The sequence below is a fragment of the Macrotis lagotis genome, chromosome 8 (genome assembly GCF_037893015.1).
Source record: "Macrotis lagotis isolate mMagLag1 chromosome 8, bilby.v1.9.chrom.fasta, whole genome shotgun sequence".
NCBI classification, from domain to species: Eukaryota; Metazoa; Chordata; class Mammalia; order Peramelemorphia; family Peramelidae; genus Macrotis; species Macrotis lagotis.
Window position 1 is genome coordinate 90,044,422 of NC_133665.1, and position 12,446 is coordinate 90,056,867.

Here is a 12,446-nt window from a genome sequence, read left to right on the forward strand (position 1 = left end):
ATTGTCATGGTGACTTTCAGTCACCTTGATCTTCAGATTCTCAAAATTATTTCAGGATACCAACCTGTGGACTGGTTCTTCATTACCTTTTTTTGGACTCAGGTTGAAGACATCAACTCTACATTATCTTCTACTACTGTTCCTTATCCTTTCACAGATCAGGACTTATCAAACCTCAGTCTTTGAATATTCCTACCATATGTTTCCTACTCTCTTACATTTATTGAATATAACTAGGGGAAATCATAAAACTGTGCTGATAAATTCTGTTAAAAATATGTTATCTAATCTAAATTTCCTCCAGAAAAAAAACTATCCTTTCACTCCTACCTAATTGTTTCCCTATCACATTCACCATTCACCATAACAATTCTTCAAAGTTTTTAATTTTCTTCCTAGTCTTTCCAAACTATGCCTTTCCCCTATGGTCTTTGCTGAGATCCTTGCCTTATATGTCACCAGAAAATGTGAGGCCATTAACTGAGAGGTTCCTCTTCTCTCCTCATCTCATAACCTTCTGAAACTTCCCTGCCTTGCTATCTTCTCTAATCTCTGAAGGGATGATACTCTTTGACATGAACCCTTGTTTTCATTTTTTTATTTTTTATTCAGCAGATTACCTCTGTCATTATCCATACTGCCTTTCTAATCTTCATCTTCTGACTTCTGTATGATGTTTACTTCATATGAGTTTTCCCTAAAATAACCTTTTAGGTAAACATACATTTTAACAATGCAGCCAACATAGCAGAATTGTATTCTACACAGTAGTGTTTGAATGCTTGGCAGTTCAGTTTGAGATAGAACCTTAGTATCTGGTACATTTTCTTGTTAGCTGATATTCAGCATCTTTCTAAGATAATTCAAATGGAAGAGACACGGTTTCTTGGTACTATGCTTGTATTTCCAGATTTCATAGTCTTACAACTTCAAGGTCAGCACAATGGCTGTAGTTTGGTACATGATATAATACTTCTCTTTCCACAACTTCTTAGAGTTTCCCAATCAAGAGTTAGTTTGGGCAACTGCCAAGTTAAGTGAACATATTCTTAGTATTCATAATTTATCCATTTGTAGTAGTCAATGATTTCACATATGAGTGGTGTGGGGGAGAACCTTTGTCTACTTGGTATTATCAGTTATAAATTAGAACAAATCACAGAGCATCAATTCATATTCTGTTGTATATCCGCCTCAGAGGCCACATTGAATGGATAATCATCTTTGAACAAAAAATTGAGTACCTACTCTCCCTCTACTTTAGTCTTGAATAGTAACCTTTTGAAGATAATTTATGTTTAATACAGTAATTGACTTTGATGCTGTTTTTGTTCTCATTGAAAACTTCTTAGAGATGGATGAACTATCCTGATGACAAACACTGTGATTTTTCATTTCATAGTTCCTTAATTTTCTCATCATTTTTATCAAACCAATCCTGATGTTTGCAAATGTTCTACTCAGATGAGTAAATAAGTGCTATATTCTAAATTTCTGAAAACTACTTATTCATTTTATGCTCTACACTTGTCAGATTTGCATTGACTTAACTTTCCCTTCAAGTCAACAACAAACTCTTAGGGCATGGGAGAAGTGCTCTAATCTGTTGACATTAAATCTTCTGATGGTTGCCCTTCAATAACTATCCTGTTATTAAATTTAAGTGCTTAGCTTGGAGAGGATAAGTCTAAGATTGGTCCAGCACTTTGTAGTACACATTGCCTTCATAGTTTCCATCTCTCTCTCTCTCTCTCTCTCTCTCTCTCTCTCTCTCTCTCTCTCTCTCTCTCTCTCTCTCTCTCTCTCTTCTCTCTCTCTCCTTCTTCTAATGTCTTTGTTTCTTGAATGCTAATTTTGCTGTGAACGTGCAGTCACAAAGCTTTATTGAGTTAAGGTAAATAGAAAACAGTATTAATTATGAGAAGAAGGTCATGAGATAAGTAAGCCTTAAGTTATTGTTGCTATTGCTATTTCTGACTACATTTCTTCCAAGGATTCCCTGCCATATATGATAATCTGTGACTACTCTTGTCACTAAACTCTCTCAGAATTATGATCTCGTCCTCTTTTGACACACTGAAAATGTTCAGGTCTTCAAAATTTTTTTGCTTTAATTTCATCAATGTTCATCATGGTTGGGAACATAAGCACTGATGATAGTGGTGTAGCATTTTCTTGAAAGTGGCAATTTTGATTTCTGGCCAAGATAGTGGAGAGAAGACAGGCACTGTGCTAAGGTCTCCTTCATAAATAATATGAAACAAACCTCTTAGAAGAAACTAATTTGACAAAACACAGGAAAAGAAACTAACAGAAGAATATCTGCCAACGAGGTCTATCTCCAAGTATCATGGGTGAGCCAGGGGCAGAGGGCAGAGAGTTAGTGGGGCATGGTGAGATCTTGACTAACCTAAGATCAGCCATGGTGGCTTTGACTGTGGGAACCACAGTCTGAAGAACAACTAAGCTGCGGAAGTTTTGGCTGTGGGAGTGGCAATCTGGGGAGCTCCAACAGGGCTGGAGGGTGAGTTCTTGCACAGAGAGTTACAGAGTACAGCCGGGGGCTTAGCTAATCTGGAGGACCATGGGCTCCATACTTTCATTTCAGCATAGTCCTCTTCCCAAAAGTAACACAGTAACAATGGTCCCCCACCCCCACCCCAGCATGGGCAGTAGAGCTCCCTAAGCAGAATAGGGAGATTAACATTCTCACCCTAGGGCCCAGCCCACATTGTTCAAGGAGAGCAATATCCAGCAGTACCACCCCCTCCAGGCATAGGGAGAGGGACTCAATTCAAGGTCACAGACACTCCAGAGAAAGCAACCAGGTATACCTACTGGCCAGCTAACCTGGAGTTACTAAGTCCAGTGAGCAAAGCTTCTAGGGATCTTAAAATAAAAGGTCTGTAAACCAACTCCTCCCCAACACAAGATCTTAGAAAATGAAGAAAAGCCAGCAGAAAGGGGGGGTCTATAGAAATTTACCTCAGAGGCAAAGACCCTAATTCAGGGAAAACTAGACCTTCTGAGGAGAATATTATTTGGTCTCCAGTCCAGAAAGACTTCCTTGAAGAAATCAGGAAGGAATTAAAAAATCAATTGGGAAAACTTGAGAAAAGAAACCCAAAAGAAAACTAACACCTTGTAACAAGAAAGCAAATCCTTGAAAAATGCAACAGGACAAATGCAAAAAGAAAATAATTCTCTCAAAGCATCAATTGTTCAAATGCAAAAAAGAAAATAAGTCTCTCAAAACCTCAATTGGACAAATGGAAAAGTCCTTCAAAAATAGAATTGGCCAATTGGAAAAGGAGTTACAAAAGGTAACTGAAGAAAATTCTTCTCTAAAGGAAAGAATGGAGTCTGTGGGAACTAATGACTTCATGAGATAACAAGAGTCTATTAAACAAAAAACCCAAAAAATCGAAAAAAAATGGAAGAAAATGTAAAATACATCACTGGCAAAAGCACTGACTTTGAAAGTAGATCTAGAAGAGACAACTTAAGAATCATTGGACTCCCTGAAAAAACTGAAGAGAGGAAAAAAAACCTGGATTCAATACTATAGAATTTAATGAAGAAAAATTTATTTGATATCATGGAACCAGAGGTCAAAATAGTTAATGAAAGAATACATCAAGCCCCTCTGGAAAGGAATTCCAAAATGAAAACACCAAGGAATATTGTGGTCAAATTTCAGAACTATCAGATAAAAGAAAAAAATCCCGCAAACAGCCAGAAAGAATAATTTAGACACCAAGGAACCATAGTAAGGATTACACAGGAACCAGCTGCATCAACATGAAGGGATCAAAGGGCCTGGAATGAGATATTGTGAAGAGCAAGGGAGCTTGAAATGCAGTCAAGAATTCATGATCCAGCAAAACTGAATCTTCTCTGCCAATGGAAAAGATGGATATTAAATGAAATAGGAGACTTCCATCTTTTCCTGATGAAAACAGCAGAGCTAAATATAAAATTTGGAGTTCAAACAGGAGGCTTAAGAGACACATGAAAAGGTTAAAAAAAGGGTAAAGAAAAAAACTGCTATTTAATTACATGAAACTGGCTATATCACCACCTGAGAGAAAGACTCTCATAACTCTCAGGAGATGTAACTCTATTAGAGAAAATTTACTTAACCAGAAATAATGGACACTCATGACTTAACCATGACTGATAAAATGATTTAAAAGCAATGTCTCCTTAAAAGGGGGGGGCAGTAAAAAGATGGGAGGATGGAGGAGACTGAATGGGGTAAGTCACTTGCATAAATAGGTACAAATGACCTATTGCAATAAAGGGGAAGAAGGGAGGAGGTGAGAACTGCTTGAATCTTACTCTTGGCTTAAAGTTAACATACATACACTCATTTAAGTGAAGAAACTTATCTTGCCTTTCAAGTATTAAAAGGGGAAAGGGGGAGGGGGGAAGAAAAGAAGAACTAGGAGAAAGAAGGGATAGAAGAAGATGCAAAGGGAAAAGAGAAAGAAAGGGGAGAGGACTGGATAAAAGGGAGCAAACACACTGAAGGTTATAGTGTTCAGAAACAAAATACCAGGGAATATGGATAAAGTGAAAAAAGGTGGAAAAATACAAACAGAGGGAAGATATCATGGATGACAATAAAGAGTTAGCAATTATAACTTTGAATGTGAATGGGACAAACTGTCCTATAAAACCAGAATCCTACAATATTCTGCTTACAAGAAACTCATTGGAAGCAGAGAGATACATGTAGAGTAAAGGTAAAAGTTTGGAACAAAATACATTTTTCTTTAGCTCAAGTGAAAAAAGGAGTAGCAATTCTTATCTCAGATAAAGCAGCTGCAAAGATTTATCTCATTAAAAGATGTAAGGAAGGAAACAATATCCTCTTAAAAGGTAACAGAAAATGAAACAATTTCAATACTAAATATGTATGCACCAAATGGTATAGCATCCAAATTCTTAAAGAAGTTGAATGAGATATAGGAAGACATAGACAACAAAACTCTACTAGTGGGAGACCTTAACCTCCTACTGTACAATTTAGATAAATCTAATCATAATATAAACAAGAAGACAAGAAGGAAGTTAAGGAAGTAGATTATTAGAAAATTGAGGCATGATATATGTTTGGAGAAAATTGAATGGGGATAGAAAGGAATATAGTATTGTTTTCTGCAGTACATGGCATTTACACAAAAAAAATTGACCATGTACTAGGGCATGAAAACCCAATAATCAAATGCAGAAAGGCAGTAATAGTGAATACATCCTTCTCAGATCATAATTTACTAAAAATCACGTGCGATAATAGACCAGGGAGAGATAGACCTAAAACTAATTGAAAACTAAATAATCTCATTTTAATAAATGAGTGGATCAAACAACAAATTATAGAAAGAATTAATGATTTCATCCTAGATAATGACAATAATGAAGCAACATACCAAAATTTATGGTATACAGCCTAGGCAGTTATCAGGGGATGTATTTTATCTTTAAATGCTTACATAAATAAATTAGAGAAAGAGGAAATCACTGAACTAAGCATGCAACTAAAAAAAATAGAGAAAGAACAAATGAAAAACCCCCAATTAAATATCAAATTAGAAATTCTAAAAATTAAGAGTGACTAATAAATCAAAAGTAAGAAAACTATTAAACTAATAAATAAAACCAATAGCTGGTTTTAATGAAAAAAACCAGTAAAATTGATAAACCTCTGATTAATTTGATTAAAAAATAAGAAGAAAACTAAATTGCTATTATCATAAATGAAAAAAGGTGAACTCACCACCAATGAGGAGGAAATTAAAGTAATAATTCAGAATTATTTTGCCCAACTGTATGCCAAAAATGTGATAATCTAAGTGAAATGGATGAATATTTCCAAAAATATAAGTTGCCTAGGTTGAATGAAGAGGAAATTAAATACTTAAATATCTCTATCTCAGAAAAAGAAATTCAGCAAGCCATCAATGAACTCCATAATAAAAAAAAAATCTCCAGGGCCAGAGGGATTCACAAGTGAATTCTATCAAACATTTAAGAGACAATTGGTTGCAATTCTATATAAACTCTTTGGAAAACTAGGTGAAGATAGATCTCTGCTTAACTCTTTCTATGACACCAATGTGGTGCTGATGTCTAAACCAGGAAGAGTAAAAACAGAGAAAGAAAATTATAGATCTATTTCCCTGGTGGATTATAGATGCAAGAATCTTAAATAAAATCTTAGCAAAATAATTACAGCAAGTTATCACTAAACTAATACACTATGACCAAGTAGGATTTATCCCAAGAATGCAGAGTTAGTTCAATATTAGGAAAACTGTTAGTATAATTAAGTATATCAAAAACAAGCCTATAAGAAATCATATGATTATATCTATAGATGCCAAAAAAGCTTTTGACAAAATGCAACACCGATTCTTACTAAAAACCCTGGAGAGCATAGGAAAAAAATGGATTGTTCCTTAGAATAATAAGCAGTATCTATCTGAAACCATCAAGAAGCATTATACACAATGGAAATAAGCTAGAGGTATTCCCAGTAAGATCAGGAGTGAAACAAGGATGTCCATGATCACTACTACTATTCGATATTGTGTCAGAAATGTTAGCTTCAGCAGTAACAGAAGAAAGAGAAATTCAAGGAATTAGAATTGGGAAGGGACAAAACTCTCACTCTTTGCAGATGACATGATGAAGTACCTAGAGGATTCTTAAAAATCATCTAAAAATTACTAGAAGCAATCAGCAACTTTAGCAAAGTCACAGGATACAAAATAAATCCTCATAAATCCTCAACATTTATATATATATGACTAGCAAGATACAGAAGAAAGAGCTAGAAAGAGAAATTCCATTCAAAGTACCTTCAGACAATATAAAATACTTGGGAGTCTACCTGCCAAGGCAGACTCAAAAACTTTTTGAAAACAATTGCAAAGCACTTCTCATACAAATAAAATCATATTTTAAATAACTGAGCAATATCAACTGCTCATGGCTAGGCTGAACTAATATAATAAAAAATGACAATTCTATTCAAATTAAACTACTTATTTTGTGCCCTGCTGATCAAAATTCCAAAAAAAATTACTGAGTTAGAAAAAATTGTAAGTAAATTCATATGGAGAAAAAAAAGTCAAGAATTTCCTGGGATTTAATGAAAAAAAGTACAAAAGAAGGTGCTTTAGCCCTACTAGATCTAAAATTATATTATAAAGCATCAGTCATCAAAACTCTCTGGTATTAGCTAAGAAAAAGATTGGTGAATCTGTGGAATAGACTAGGTGCAATAGCAGGAAATGAAATGTTTGGGATAAAAACTCTCTTTGATAAAAACTGTTGGAAAAATTGGAAGTTAGTATGGAAGAAACTTGGATTAGACCAACACCTCACAACCTATACCAAGATAAGATCAAAATGGATACAGGACTTAGGCACAAAAGACAATATTATAAGGAAACTAGAAGATCAAGTAGTAGTTTACCTGTCAGATCTATGGAAAGGGAAACAGTTTATGACCAAGGAAGAGATGGAGAACATCATTCAAAACAAACTATATAATTCTAATTACATTAAATTAAAAAGCTTTTACACAAACAAAACACTGTAACCAAGAACAAAAGAAATGTAGTAAAGTGGGAAACAATTTTACTACTTGTATTTCTAACATAGGACTCATTTCTAAAATATATAGAGAACTGATTCAAATTTATAAAAACAAAGCCATTTCTCAAATGACAAATGGCCAAAGGATATGCAGAGTCAATTTACAGATGAGGAAATCAGTGTGGTCCATAGTTATATGAAAAATTGCTCTAAATCATTACTTATTAGATAAATGTAAATTAAAGCATCTATGAGATACCACCTTACACCTTTCAGACTGGCCAATATGACCAGAAAGGACAATTATCAATGTTGGAAGGGATGGGGAAAATCTGGGACACTAATGCTTTGTTTGTGGAGCTGTGAACTCATCCAAACTTTCTGGAGAGCAATTTGGAATTATACCCAAAGGGCAATGAAAATGTGTATATCTTTTGATCCAGCAATACCACTACTGGGTCTATACCCTTAAGAGATCATGTCAAAGGGTAAAAACATCACTTGTAGAAAAATATTCATAGCAGCTCTGTTTGTGGTGGCAAAGAATTGGAAATTGAGTGAATGTTCATCAATTGGGGAATGGTTGAACAAATTGTAGTATATGTACATTATGGAACATTATTGTTTCATTAGAAACCAGGAGGGATGGGAATTCAGAGAAACCTGGTAGGATTTGCATGAACTGATGCTAAGTAAGATGATCAGAACCTGAAGAACATTGTACACCATAACAGCAATATGGGGTTGATGATCAATCTTAATGGACTTCATAATTCCATCAGTGTAACAATCAGGGACAATTTTGTGGTATTTGTGATAGACAATACCATCTGTATCTAGAGAAAGAATTATGAGACTTAAACAAAGACCAAAGAGTATAACTTTTAATTTTATAAGTTATCTTATTATATAATATTGCTATCTCTTACATTTTTTCTTTAAGGATATGATTTCTCTCTCAACACATCCAATTTAGATCAATGTATAGCATGGAAACAGTGTAAAGACTATCAGACTGCCTTCTGTGGGGATGGTGGGAGGCAAGCGAGATTAGGGGGAAAGTTGCCAAATTAAAAAAATAAATAAATAAGAAAGAAAGTGACAATCTCATTGTCATGAGCCTTTTATTCACTCCTTTCAAAAAGTATACAAGGTTCATGTCTGTATTAGATTTGATTGCAAAATTTTCACTAGTTTCAAGGTGCTCCTCATCACTGCTTCCACTCCAGAAAAAAATGTGTATCCAGCTTTGACTTCAGAATGCTGGCCTTTATTTGCTGGTCTTTTTTCACTCAGGGATCCTACTGGGATGCATACCTACTGAGATCTTTCAAAACAAGAGCTATCTATTTTTCCAGTATACTGGATTTTTTCCCATCTATAAAGTTGTATATATTTTGTCTCTACATTCCATGTGCCATTGATGGTGGAATATAACATAAAGTTATGTTTTTGTACATTTTTTGCTTTATTTTTGACCCCAGACTAGTTGAGTAGTGTGGTCTTTCAAACAGCCATGAGGATAAATGGGAAAGATAATAAAAAGGTAATGTCAAAACTTAACTGCCTACTGGATATATGGGGTCATCCAGCTGAATATTAAAGAAGACAAAGAAATTGTGAATACTGAAGACTGATGGTGGTGAAGATTTCAATTGTAATAGGAAAACATAGGGGTATTTATGGAAAACTGGGACATTTGGTACAAGGGCTATATTCCTACCTATTTTAAGTATTGTGAAAGGGTATGATTATTTTTGTAACTTATGAACTCTTCAATTCAGTGACACTGAATTGTGACTCTTCCACAAATAGGCCTTCCATCTCTGAGCTCTGGACATTTCCTCTGTCTCTCATGCTTGTAGTCACAGATACACGAATGCATGTCAGTTATGAACATGCTGACAAAAGAACTAATAAACACAACAAATCTCTGAAGAGAAATGAGAAAGAAATATATTTATTCTTTATGTAAGGCAAAACTTCCTTGTAATCAGAGATGATCAAAGGTAAAGAGTATTTCTGAGTTATAATTTAGATTATAGCCACCAAAGTTTGAGATTGGACTATTCAGAGCATACTAACAGGGCATGATTCTCCTACAAAGTCAACAGTAATTTTGCTAGTAGCCTCAATGAAATGTGTGCTTTTTTGCAAATGGGAAGTATAGGGACCCAGGAGGTACTGCTCTGAGGTTCTCTATCCAAAATTCCCTTGACAAGACAGTCTTATGGAAAGCTGGCTGCATACCTTTGCCTAATCTTCCTTCTGACAACCCCATGTGACCAGTCCTTCAGCAGCACAAAAATTTCACCATGGTCTATGATCTTTTTCCTCCCTCAAATGTCCTCAACCTGACCTTATACCCAATATTTCCTCCCATCACATCTGAGGCACACTTACCTATGAGGTCAGCAGAATAGTACAATGACTAGAATATTGGACCTGCAAGAAGACCTGAGTTCAAATACAGACTCAGACACTTAATTAACTAAGTGACTCTGGTCAGACATTTAACATCTGTCTGTCTAGGTTTCCTCAAATGTAAAATGATGATAATAACAGCACTTATCTGGCAGGGCTTTTGTGAAGATTAAATGAGATATTTGTGAAGCATAGAGTAAAAACTCTACAAATTTTTCCCTTCACTTTTCATAATCATTTACAGCATCCATGTCCTTGGCTCTTATATCCTATAGCAACATAGAAGCATTCTAATAGCACATATTTCCTCCTTTCAGTGTCTACATCTAGGTTTTATGTCCCACAAATAGCACTTGCTCCAGGTACAAGTATTAGAGTGAAATCTCTGACTACAAGCAGAAGTTATATGTTCACTTGTCAGGTCTTTTGTGGAAGACATTTTTATTCAGGTATTTTGTACTAGGTGGGCTCTTATGTCCATTACATGCTAAGATTTTTGGAATACTGTGAACTATTTGTGAATATTCTACCTTGGGACACTAATACAATTTTGGAGAGTTGTGAAGTGATCCAACCATTCTTTAGAGAAATTTGGAATTATGATACCACTTAGTAGAACTGTATTTCAAAGAGATTATAAAAAAGGAAAAGAACTTACATTTGCAAAAATATTTATAGCAGTTCTTTTTGTGAGGACAAGCAATTGGACATTTAGGAAATCCCCATCAATTGAACAATGTCTAAACAAGTTGTGCTATATGGATATAATGAAATACTATTGTACTAGTAGAAATGATGAACAGGATGATTTCAGAAAAACCTGGAAAGATTTACATGAACTGATGCTGAATGAAGTAAACAGAACCAGGACAACATTGTACACAGTAATAGCAACAATGTACAATAAAAAAAACTATGAATGATTTTACTTTTTTCAGCAATACAATAATTCAAGACAATTCTAAAAGACTTTGTAATGGAAAATGCTATCTACATCAAGAGAAAGATCTGACGGAGTCTGAATTCAGATTGAAGCATATGATTTTACCTTCTTTTCTGTGGATCTTCTTACCTTTGCTTTTGTGTCTTCTTTCACAGTACAACTGATATGGAAATATGTTTTACATGATTGCACATTTCTAACCTAAATCAAGTCATTTACCATTTTAGGGAAAGGGAAGGAAAGGGAGGAAGACAAATTTAGAACTCAAAAAATTTTTTAAAAACAATTCTTTAAACTTTTCTTGTCATATAATTTTAAAAATATAATAATAATAATATTAAATAAAAGAAAAAACTTTTATCCTCATAGAGTAGTGGTAACTACAAAATGGCAATAACAACAGGATTATTATTGATGAAAATGTTAAAATATTCTATTTGAACAGAGTATTAAAAAGGTTTAGAAAACAGAAGGAAAGAAGTAAAACATAAATCAGGTGTTAGGTATTATTTTGCAGGAATTACACACTATACCATTCTAAGCTTAAATGTGCAGCAACTTCTGTTGTTGTTTTTTATGTAGTTGGAATTGAATACTCCATCTGATAAATACTTTCTTGGTTATGACAGATCCTTCCTTTCTATAGGGGCTTCAAGCAAGGATGTATCAAGTTCCAAATCTATAAAGATCAAACTTCAGAAAGGAAAAAGAAAACATTATATTAGAGATGCGAAGAACCGGAATGAAGTAAGTTATTCAACTCTAAGCAGGATTTCCCCTTTCAAAATAAGAATAATGAATGTGATCCACCTGCTGTTAGTTCAGTGGGCTAAGTAAAGATTTATCAATGGTAATCCCAAACAGTTGAATGAAAGCCCTCAATTCCTCTGCTGTTCAGTAAGTCTCATTAAGGCAGTGACAGCTCAAATACTATTCTATCAGGAATTTACATATGGGGTTACCTTTGGATTTGCATTTTAGCCAACTCTATAGACTCCAAAATCAAGGAATTCTACTTTCCTCAGATCCCTGGACAGTCAGAGGTCAACCCTCACTTCCCTCTTCTGTCACACTTGCTAGATATTTGTTACTACTTTTCCTGCCTTACTCCAGAAAGGCCTGCGAAGCCAAAATATAGACAGATCATTATCTTGGCAAAAGTCTTGAAGGAATCAGTAAAAGTAAAGTGTGTGGAAGGACCCTTTTACCCCATCCCACAACACCACTTTTGTTAGATTCTGAGTTCTGACCCAAGGAAACTCATGAGCCAGGGCAAGGAAAACACTGACTATATTGTAGGTCATTTCCAAAGTACTGGCAGGGCATTCAGTTTTTTTTCTTCTCTTTTCCCTCCCTTTCCTGTCTCTCTGTTCAAAGCTGGAAGTAACAAAAGTTGGTTAACTCTAAGAAGCACTGGACCTAGTTTGTGAAAGCATCATAAGGGATTTACAAAATGGTACCCTAAACATGA